Genomic DNA, 11985 nt, shown 5'->3' on the forward strand with positions numbered 1-11985 from the left:
TTCTGCTCATTGTGTCAATATTCTTTGGTGTTAGGCAAATAATGTTTAGTGTGCTGTTACTTTTCTCCTTAAAACCAAATAATATAATTTCTAATGATAATTTAATTTGTAGTCCGCCGAATATCCGGAGGCATGAGGACAGTTCGGTCCGCACTACCTTTAGAAAACTACGAACAAACAATAGATGACATACAGACTCTCATGTCTGTTTACAAAATGTACACATAATGGTGCTTCTCAAATTCCAGTCTTGTGTAAATAAGTATTAGTTTTTAAATATTCTGAGTAATCTTGTATTGGAAATATTTCGTATTTACACCTATTGGGCATTAAATGTATATATCCCAATCATTCGAGGAAAATCATCTTCCCAATATTTCTTCCCATTACGACATTAAATCTCTCTTAATATCAATAAATAAAGTCATTTTTATACCTCTGTATACCTCTTTTTCTTCTTTCAAATAGAAGAGTCCAGTTTCAGATCATTGGGATGACGCTTGTTTATCATACTGCGTTTTCTGTGGTCAACAGACCATGAAATGTTGTTTTTTAAATGTAGGCGAATAGAGAACAGTCCGTCCGAGACAGCTACCCCTAGCACAGAAGTGAAAGGTCCGACGACCGGGACTCCTAACTGCATTCATGTACTGGCACTCTGGTATACAATGAATAACTCAACACAAGGTTATAAACTTCCTCGGCATCCCGTATCACTTTCCAGTGCTGACGGTGTTTTTTCAAGGTGTTCGACTCTGCTCTACCCTTGTCACATGACCCTATACAATCCCTTCGGTTCGTTAAAAACTTTCATCATCCCATGGTCTCGTGATCGGAAATTACTGTCAACTCTCATCCGTGAATCATGTTTAAGTGAGTCTTGTTCTGTTACTGACGGTTATATCCTGTTCTCTATCTCCTAGTTTATCACCAGGAAGTAACGGCATTGATTCCATGTCGAAATAACCGTAAATCTCAATCTCAGCCCATTTTATCTTACCGGCACTGTCTAAGTGTAACGGATGGACGGATCCAGGAATTTTGAAACGGGGCGGTTCAGGGTGTTCGGTGGTACACCACTGAACCCCGCTCTGGATCCGCTAGTGATATTATAGACTATTTTCGGTAGACGTTGCTCATGCATATCTAAATGATTTAAGAAGAACGTAAGGCATCTAATTTGTTACGTTGTATGTAGTGGATGTGTACCAAATTCTCCATAAACCACATAATTCCAAAGGTATTTCGTACATGCCAAAAATGGATTTTTTTCTCATCTCTCATTTCTGCTTGGGTTTATCAAAACAAAAAAATTACATAATCTGGCAAAGAAGTTTATTTAAAAGGCACAATGTCACACCGCACGTCTTTACAAATGATCATACATTTCTCTCAAAACTACTAATAATACGAAGCTTAAGTGAGTGCACATGCTCAAATACATATACATATAGTGTGACATTGGGCCTTTAAGCTGCAGGTATAACCATCAAATAGCCAAATCCCTTACACTGATTAGTCCACCTGAAGAAATGGGGAGAAATGTTTCATATTTAGATCTATACATAGAGATTCAGAGTGGCACAACACCTCCACAAGGCTGTATAAAAATGGAATCATTTCAACTTGTTTATAATTCCCTTCATGTCGGGCAATGGTCTAATAACTTTTGGTGTTTACATATCACAAGCTTTGAGATATCGAACAATATTTCAAAGAGCGTCATGCCACTCTTGCTCAGAAGATTACAACATCCAAGGCCACAGTAAACCATTCCACATGTTTTATGAATGATCAGTTGAGAACAATTCGAAATCTTTCACAACAGTGACAGAAAAGATGTTCGATGCAATTGTGCCATATGTTCCCGAATTGTTTCAGGTGAAAGGATACGCTCACCTTTCTAGAGCAGCTTGTGTAAGCACTATTTGATAGTGAATCCTAAACACTGGATGTCATTGAGTCGAGTGGTGACAATCACTAGATTGAGTAAGAAGAGTATGATGCATACAAGAACCAAATAAGCTCTCCTTTGTGTGCATTGAAGAGTTTGTATGTCGTTCAGTCTTCTCATAAAGCTTCGTCCCTCTGTTCCTTTGATGCACGTGCATTGTCATTATCATGAAATAAGCACAAAAAATTCGTCCCATCCTTACTTTAGTAACTGCGTTTTGACGACGTTTTTTGTATCAAATACGGAATCTGAAACCAAATTTTAATGAACTTTGACTACGAGCCAGGTCTAGCTAAAATATTAAAAGTTAAAAAATGATTAAAATTAAGATGAACCATATCTGGAAAATTTTATATTGTTTTCATCTCACCATCTCTGTTGTCTACAGTTAAGAATCGATGTGAACACCTTGCAAATAGTGTCAACGAGAGATGCACCTCTGTAATTGTTTACAGCATTTATATCACTAGGCTTAAACAGAGGTCACTTCGACAATTCAGGGGGTTATCTTTAAGAATTTCTTTGTACACAACACAGTGTAAATATTTTGTTTGTAAATGTAAATACAGTCGTATAACATCGCATACCCGTTAATCGAGATGTATTGTTATTTGGTCGTCTTACTCTATAATGATATGAAAATGAATTATTATTTGAACATGTACATAGATACAATAATATCACGAAAAGATTTTTGTCGTTTTATTCTTGTATTTATTATACACGTAGACCTTAAAGGTCTTGTAAATCCATTCATCAAATTGCTGTTGTTAGTGTTTTTTATATTGTAAATGTGACCTATGTAACTTCAGGAAGAGGGCTTGCCTGTGTTGGATACCTTGTGCCCAATCCGTTTCAGTTTCAAATAAAATATGTTTTTTAAAAAGTGGACACTTGATGCTCGTTCCTTTTTTTTCTCTGAGAACATTTTTTCTGTGTTATCGGGTCAAGGGGATATAGTATTCTAACCTGACTAGTTATATCTTTTGCTGAGACAGAATTGTTTAATGTTAGCACATTATTATCAGGGACATGGTACAAACTGCTGCTGAGTGCAACATCATGACTGAAGAAATTGGAAGAGTGAGTGAGTGAGCTTAGTTTTACTCCGCACTCAGCAATGTTCCAGCTGTATGTCAGCTTGGTGTAGATAATCGAGTCTGAACCAGAAAATCCAGTGATCAGCAGCATGAGTATCGATCTGCTCAAATGGGAACCGATGACACGTGACAACCAAGTCAGCGAGTCCGACCACCCGATCCAGTTAGTCGCCTCTTACAAGAAAAGCCGCCGTTTATAGTAAGCATGGGTTGCTGAAGGCATATTCTACCCCGGACCTTCACGGGTCCAAAGACGTGTAGAAGCTTGAATATATGCTCAATGTGGTCATACACGTTACTGAACACTGCTTCATTGTCCAAAACTGACCTTCATGTCAACATTTTGCGCCATCAATGCAGCACAACCAGATTTTGCACGATTGTTTCAAGGTACATGATTGTGATGCTTTGTAAGTCTATCGTTGCTCAATACCATTTCACTTCCTTTTGTAACTGTGTGTACATATACATGTATTTCACCTTTCTGTTGAATCATTCCATGATTTGCAATTTCAACAAATGCAAATAAGATTAAGAAATTTGTCTTGCTTAACTTTTTGTGAGGAGTATACTTCATGTCACACTGCAAGACAATAGTTGTAATCATGTTCAATTACGAGACATTCATCACACGGCCAGATATACCTTATTACATTTCTAGACACAGGCTAGACTTCTGACTTTGTTTACTGATTCAGTGGCTGCTTCGACTGGTTTATTATCATCACGCCGGTTGGTTGGTTTGTTGTTTGTCGCCACACTCAGCAATATTCCAATATGAAGGTAAATATTTTATCTGGACCAGACAATCCAATGATCAACAGCATGAGCATCGATCCATGCAACTGAGATACAACGAAGAGTGTCAACCCTAGCCAGCGAGTCTGACTACCCGATCCCGATAGCCGTCTCTTATGACAGGCATGGTTTACTGACGATCAGTTCTAGCCCGGATCTTCACAGGTATGTCCTTACGCACTTTCCAAACAAACTAACAGTTTTTCTCTGCGTGCCGTGCTTTAAAAAAGTTTCATTTCATCTATATGTGGCGGACAGGGGTTTGTGGGGTGTGGCTGCTCTGGACACAGCAGGTGTCAAACAAACAAGCCGCTTAACTGCTTCAAAGTCAAGCTGAAGTGCCACAGTCGCTGCCATAATAGTTCAAACTGTTAGTGACAATGAGTGATGCTGAAATTGTGATCCACTTTTGCAGATTACGTTATTAAGTGAAATTTTCTGAAATGAATGAAGCATATTGATTCGTGTTACACAAAATGATGCGAAATGGCTGAGATACATGTGTAATGTTATGGCTCAACTGACAGCCCGGGCCAAACAGGACCGAACACCTCTGATCCAGAAACTATGTTCAGAAGACAGAATGGTCTCCACTTTAAGAAATGTGTTTTCTTCAAATAATACGTTTCGAGAAGGTGGCATGTGGGCAGATATGATGCTAACCTGTGGGGTTCCACGTCAGTCAGGATACATATGCGAGGTTAACGTTGGACCGAACAGTGAGTGAGTGAGTGAGTTTAGTTTTACGCAACACACCGAAATATTCCATCTATGTGGTGGCGATCTGTAAATAATCGAGTTTGGACCAGAAATCCAGTGATCCCCAGCATGAGCGTCTATCTGCGCAGTAGGGAATCTGTGACATGTGTCAACCAAGTCGGCGAGCTTGTTTGTTTTTGTTTAAAGATCACATATACTCTATAGAGGTACAAGTACATAAATAATTTATTAACATCGTTATAAATGAAATCCCGTCATTAAAACTACTCTTTTCGACATTTAATTAAGAACACCAAATTAAATCATATAAGACACATACGCACCAGATTAAGCTTAATCCGATACAGTACATGCATATGAGCTTTGGCTTAATGGACAGGTTCGTGTCAAATACGATGAAAAGTCACATAATAAAGTGATATGCAGGTGCACATAATTTTACCGGATATCCACCAGTCAACCTAAAGACACAATGTTTATGCAGCCCTAATGAATATGACATACAAGCAGCCTTTTGGAAATTGATAATTTCTTACATTTGAGTGGGTTCATTCTGTTCTTAAGTCACAATGCCCAGCAAGCATTGAATATGATCCCAACACCCACACCCACACCCACACCCACACCCACACCCACACCCACACCCACACCCACACCCACACCCACACCCACACCCACACCCACACCCACACCATCCCCAAACACATTGAGTAACTGCATTATTTGAGGAGCATTTTGCATACTCCCACTAGTTGAAAGAATTGAGTACTTTTAAACATAGTGTCTTTTTCTTATTGGGTAATTAACATTTCTAAATATGCAAATATAAATGCTCCTCAACAGACCTAAGTTTTAGTAATTCTTATATTCCCAAATATAGTAGGCAGCCACTTTTGAACGGGCAACATGGAAGGCAAGTGACTAGTACAGTCAACTCCAGACAGTGGCTAAGGCTATAATAGTATATGTATATATATAGGCAGGACTAAACTTATGCTGACGCTGTTGTAGAGTTCGTGTTCCACGACGAATTATCATACGCAAGCATATTTATTCATCGAGTAAAGTATGCAAGGTATTATATACCTATTGGCTTTTAAGTAATTCTTATGCGTTTTTTTTTACTCCCAGATTTGTAATTAATTGAGTAAATGTGATTTTTATTGAGTAAACATCGAAAATACGCACCTTATCTTGAGCTCTAATCATGCTACTTACACACATGGGGATTAGAATGAGATCATAGTCAAATAATTCCTGATTCCTAGCTATGCAAGGAAGGACATTGTCGCTTGTCGGCCTCACAGAAACAAGAAAAAGTGGCACAATTAAACAATGTGCGACAAAGCATTCATTTTTTTCATTCATCCAACAGGCGACCATTTTCAAGGTCAAAATATGTAGCGTTATCGCATTGTCACTTTATTTAACAAGTGTAAGTTAAGCTCTGATATGCACAACAAACCGACAATGCGACACAATGGATTTGTCACACTGCCCCGTTGTCGGTCTTTCCGATTAATGGTGTGCATGTGTAGTATACTCATGGCCGTAGAAAAAAATTATATTCTTTTTCAAACATTTTTAAAAATCTCCGAAGGTATTACAACCGACGTATTAATGGCAACGAGAGCATTACACATAAAGCAAATCTTTCATTGTTGCTTTGGAAATTATTTCATATCCAGTAAACGTCGGCCTGTTTAGCCAATCACATCGTGATGTAGCAGTAATTGTTTGCGCTCGTATTCATTGTAAGAAGACACACCCTGTCAGTTTTGACGGGGCATTTCGCTGTGGTTCGAATCCCAGTACTATTCACATTCATCACATAGGGCATTCAACCAATAATATCAAGCTACAAAACTGAAATGCTGTTCAAGGATGCCTTAAAACCCAGACCACATCCGCAAGTGAATACCAAGTGAAGTCTGTTATCGTTGTGATATACCGCAATATTAAATCCATTTCCAAATGCGGCGTAACCTTCACTGAAACTAGGTTGAGGGAGCACGGTAAATTAGCATGGTAATTTATCGCAATAATGTGACGTGAAGTATATTTTCAAGTCTATGAAGTCTGGTTTATTTCAAGTCTCTTTGAATCCCATAGGATATTTTATGTCAAGTATGCCATGATTCATTTTACATCGATCCACCGATAATTTTCTCAGACGATACGATACGCGATAAACCTGTACCCGTGTCGCCTCGTTTCAAACACGCCTATTCATTTATGTAAACTTTCATCAAATCAGTAATTAAACATAAGGGTATAGGTATCGCAAATATAGAAAATTAAGTCGTTTCATTTGACATTTGTTTTATCTTGCTTTCTCATGACAATGTCTTCATTGTTTATTCAGGTTATTGGTGGCCTTGACATCACGGATGTAAAATCAGGTGAACTTAAACAGTCACACTTGCACGTTAACCCACGTACTATCGTTGCTCAAGATAACAGACCTAACTCTCTCCAGCTACGATTGGTTCTACCTGTATTCAAGCCTCCGAATGAGAACCATTGCGATTTGCCAGCAGCATAAGTACCCGGATTAAAGCCACTGCATGAACCCACTACGATTGGTCAACCACATACCGTAGTAGGCTGATAATGGATGTTGATACCCGGATTTAAACCACTATAAAACTTGCTGGAGACGGTCGCTACCTCAGCTTTGGCAACAGACGAGCTACGACCATCAACAAACCTTGGTAAGCATAGTTTTGTCGTTATGTTCATTCATTCAGTCCCTTACAACTGTGTTTGTCTGTAACATTGTTGAATTTTTGAAAATGTAAATTGGCAAGCTTATGTCTTTACACACAAATATCCAGTTATCCAATCGGGGAGTGAGTGAGTGTAGTTTTACGCCGCACTCAGCAATATTCCAGCTGTATGGCGGCGGTCTGTAAATAATCGAGTCTGGACCAGACAATCCAGTGATCAACAACATGAGCATCGATCTGCGCAATTGGGAACCGATGACATGTGTCAACCAAGTCAGCGAGCCTGACCACCCGATCCCGTTAGTCGCCTCTTACGACAAGCATAGTCGCCTTTTATGGCAAGCATGGGTTGCTGAAGGCCTATTCTACCCCGGTACCTTCACGGGTCAGTTATCCAGTGACATCTTAACAGTCCGTTTGGGCTGTGATTAACTGGCTTAAACATAAAGTAGCTGAATGTACCTTCATGTCAATGATAATCATATATTAGGTGACCGGAATCTATAACAATAACAATATCACTACCAGTAATAGTAGCAATGTTCATTGTTGTCAAATATAATCTTGTATAATATAATCTTCTGTAAACAGAATTTACTAACTTAGTTGGAATTGATGTAAAGTTGTTCTTGAAAATTTGAATATTTTCTCGTTGCTTCCATTACTTTTCTCGTTATTTCAAGTCACATTCCAAAATTTCAAAGAGACTGGAAATAAGCAGAAAATAGTCTAAATACCGTGAAAATAATGGAAGCAACGTGAAAATACACGAAAAACTTTCTCCTTTTTAAAAACATTTAGCTGCAATCGCATGTGCGAAATAAGGCAAGACAAATCACGAGTACTGATGTGTTTTACAAGAAGAATTATTTTCAGTATAAAGCCCACAGTTCCAAGTAGAATACGAATGCAACATATACACATACAAGGTGTTTATGTCCTCAACAGCAACATATGTATTTCATGCATTCTTCCATGTCTTCAGTAAAATACTGGGTTATGATTGGTCAACTGAAGTCTTTCAGAGGTATATAATCACGTTACACACCTCTGATGTTCCAACACAGTATGTATATTACTTATATCTCAATAACGCGGTTATGGAAGAATGGAGACAAACATACTGTGTTGGAATGTCGGTGGTATATAACGAAATTATAATAGGTCTAGGTTAAAATATGTACTTATACATTTACAATATAGAGCAACGTAACAGATCCTCTTTAATAAGGTTTGCATAGAGAGCTGTACATATAAGAGTGACATTTTTAAGAAGATTTATTAGATATATTTACATATCCATTTTTTCTCAGATATTTTAGCCGCATTATATTATGAACATTCTACAATGTGTATTATGTTAATGTGGATACTGTTGACAAAAGAATTCAGTTTAAATTCCCTAAGGATAATAATTGCCTAACGGGATCGGAAGGTCAGACCTGGTTAAGGAAAGTCATCGTTTCGCAATTACGTAGTCCGATGCTCTTGAACCTGATCACTGGATTGTAAGGTCTAGAATCGGATTTTTCAAAGACCGCCGCTGGAATATTGTTGAGTTCGAAGTTAAACAGCAAATAAACAAACAAAACTCTTTGCAGGTTTTATGTTTAATGATTCTTGGTTCTTCTACACCTTTATATATTATGATGCTGCGCCGTCATATAGCAGGAATATTGCTGTGTAAGTTAAACAACAAACTAACCTACCGGATGGTAATCTCATTTGGAAAATGGAAATATGAATGGTATGTTTCGATTAATAATCAAACCCAAATACTTTCCAATGTTCGTATCCATAATTTAGTAATATTTGCAAATTATACAAAAACTTGGGTGAGAACCTGGTCAGAACCAAGAAGTATTACCAATGAGGGCACAGGCTTTCTTATCACATTGACATCCCCTTGAGAGAGTTTGAGGACGTGTTACTCTGGTGCTCATTATCTGTATATTGGACTCCGTGAGTCATCCACCTTCTTGACACGTGGAAATTATATCATGTTTCTTTTTCAGGTTTGAAAGTTCCAGACATCTGCAGCAACATGGTATGGTTGGATCCCTAATCTTAAACTAGCAACATCTTCTGTATTCCTATAAAAACGCTGAATTGTCGTATTTTTTATTTTTATTTTGTTTTCTCTGTGTTTCACATCTCCTTCATACCAGATATGATTTCTGATATAAAACATTCAAGGATTTCTGATCTCCATTTTCCCCTCATCTGTGTAATGTTATGCCATGATGGATTGAAATTATACTCTCACGATTGCACACTTGCAAAGGAAAAATATCACCTGCACCATTTTTTAATTTTCATCTATTAAAATGGTTCCAAGGCAAAATGACTCCGTCAACATAATTATATTAATTGAAAGTTTTATAAGGAAGGAATACAATCAGTGTTTGCATGAAATTAATTTACCAGTTGACCATCAGGGCCTGCTGCCGCCTGCACTCTTTAAAATCTACAGGCCCTGAGTGGAATCTACATGCCCATTTTGTTAAACTCAAACCAATAAAATCAAACTAGACTACATTTACCCAGTTTTACATTGTTTGTACAAAATCAATTACGGAAGCCTATGACGCAGAGAGAGGTTTTATTTGTTAAAGACTGGTGTTGACATTCCCATGCCCAATGAGCCGAAATACCAGGAAGTGAAACTGCAAGTTATTGTAACATGGTGGATTATGAATGATCCCCGAACAGTATTAGCGAAAATTATCATGGGAAAGATTCCAGTTGAAGAAAGAAAATCGACACATGATTTACTGAAAGCCACAAGAGCTTACAAATATTTGAAACTGGCGGCAAAAACAATAACAACCGCCGCTGGGTCTCCGGGCCTGGGATTATTTCAGGCGCTGAATACGATTAGGGCAATCAAGTTCGAATTAATTTAATTAATTTTTAATTGTATTTATTTCTGATTTTGTTTTTACGGTCTGCTTTGTTTTTTGTTTTTGTGGGTTTTTCTTTGTGTTTTTTTTGTTTGGGTTTTTTTGCGTTTTTTCTTTCCTTTTTCTTTTAGTTGATATTTTTGGCCACCCGTTTCAGTGTTGACGAATAGTGTCTGACCCTCTGACAAATCCGGCAGATTTGCCAATGCTCAGACAGAAGTTCCCAACCTGCTGGCCCCAGTGTCTGACTGAATATATCACAATAACTTTGTCTGATTATTTCAGACGCTGAATACGATTAGTTCGAATTAATTTAATTCATTTTTAATTGTATTTATGTCTGATTTTGTTTTATGTTCTGCTTTGTGTTGTTTTTGTTTTGTTTTGTGGGTTTTTCTTTGTGTTTTTTCTCCTTTTTTGCGTTTTTTCTTTTCTTTTTCTTTTAGTTGATATTTTTGGCCACCCGGCCGTTTACGATTTCACGCCGGAAATGGGAAACACAAAAACACAACACAGTGACATGGCAATCTTCAGTGTTAACACCTCAATGAAATTATAAAAGAGCATTAACCAATGAAACTATTCAGGCAGTACGTTTGCATGCATTTGTAACACGTCTCTAACCGGTAACCTGTATCACAACTATGTGATAGTTATTCATTCACACATGCTTGTAATGTCGTCGCTATATGACTGAAATGGTGTTGATATGACATACCATTTTAAGTCACTTGGGGCGGTGGGGTAGCCTAGTGGTTAAAGCGTTCGCTCGTCACGCCGAAGACGCGGGTTCGATTCCCCACATGGGTACAATGTGTGAAGCCCATTTTCTGGTGCCCCCGCCGTGCTATTGCTGGAATATTGTTAAAATCAGCGTAAAACCAAACTCACTCTCTCACTTCCCTATAGGATTCGTAAGCACAAGCAAATTACAAGATCAATATCGTTCAATGTGGAAAAGGAGTTGAGTGAGTGAGTGAGTATGGTTTTATATTGATTTTGGTTATTTTAGCAATATCAACACCAGAAATGGGCTTCATGCATGGTACCCATGTGGGAATCGAACCCAATGACTTAAGGTAAATACTCGAATCTGTACCCAAAAGAAACCAGTGGCTGAACGTTTGAACATTTATAACAGTTACTTGATTGCGTATGGATAGGTTTGTTTTTGACAATGGCGATATCTATCAATACCCCTTTTCTCTCATTACAGAGCGTTCAGCCAGCAATAAAGGTTGTCTTGTACAGCAACACCAAACTCACCGGCGACTGTGTACCAGTCACTGCAGACATACCGGATTTGAAAACCTTTAAGAACAGGGCTCAGTCAGCCATTGTTGTCCATGGAAAGTGAGTATATGTATGTCACACAAACTGACCTATACACATTCAGTTGGGTGTGGATGATGAGTGGTGCCATTGCCTTGTGTCCCAACAGAAACAGAACATCACTGGGCTAGCTTAGGTCTAGGGCAAGTAATGAACCCAGGCATAGCCCGTAGTGTACTGACTGCTCATCATGTCATCATGGAAACATAATGATGTTCTGAAGTTTTCCACCGTTTTCATTTCTTTCAGTTGGGAGCTGAAAAACGCCTCGGGAAATACATACCCTCTTAACGACACTATCGGAAGGTATACTGACCTCGGATCTTTCAATCAACAGGCCATCTCTATCACCCGAGTATAAGGTATATATATTGTTTCTAGAACAAAGACTACCTTACAGGTCTTCATTTCAAAAACAAAAGATAAACTTATTTGTTTCGCACCTACAT

At 38.2% G+C, this 11985-nt stretch overlaps 1 long non-coding RNA gene across 1 annotated transcript; it reads left to right on the forward strand.

The window, feature by feature from the left end:
* The first annotated feature begins 775 nt into the window (after positions 1–775).
* Positions 776–11470, forward strand: LOC137272292 (uncharacterized). Its single transcript, XR_010956083.1, has 4 exons — positions 776–858; positions 6938–7286; positions 9317–9348; positions 11421–11470. It is a non-coding gene; the product is annotated as an uncharacterized lncRNA (long non-coding RNA).
* The last annotated feature ends 515 nt before the right edge of the window (positions 11471–11985 follow it).

Source organism: Haliotis asinina, chromosome 2 (assembly GCF_037392515.1).
Source record: "Haliotis asinina isolate JCU_RB_2024 chromosome 2, JCU_Hal_asi_v2, whole genome shotgun sequence".
Lineage (NCBI taxonomy): Eukaryota > Metazoa > Mollusca > Gastropoda > Lepetellida > Haliotidae > Haliotis > Haliotis asinina.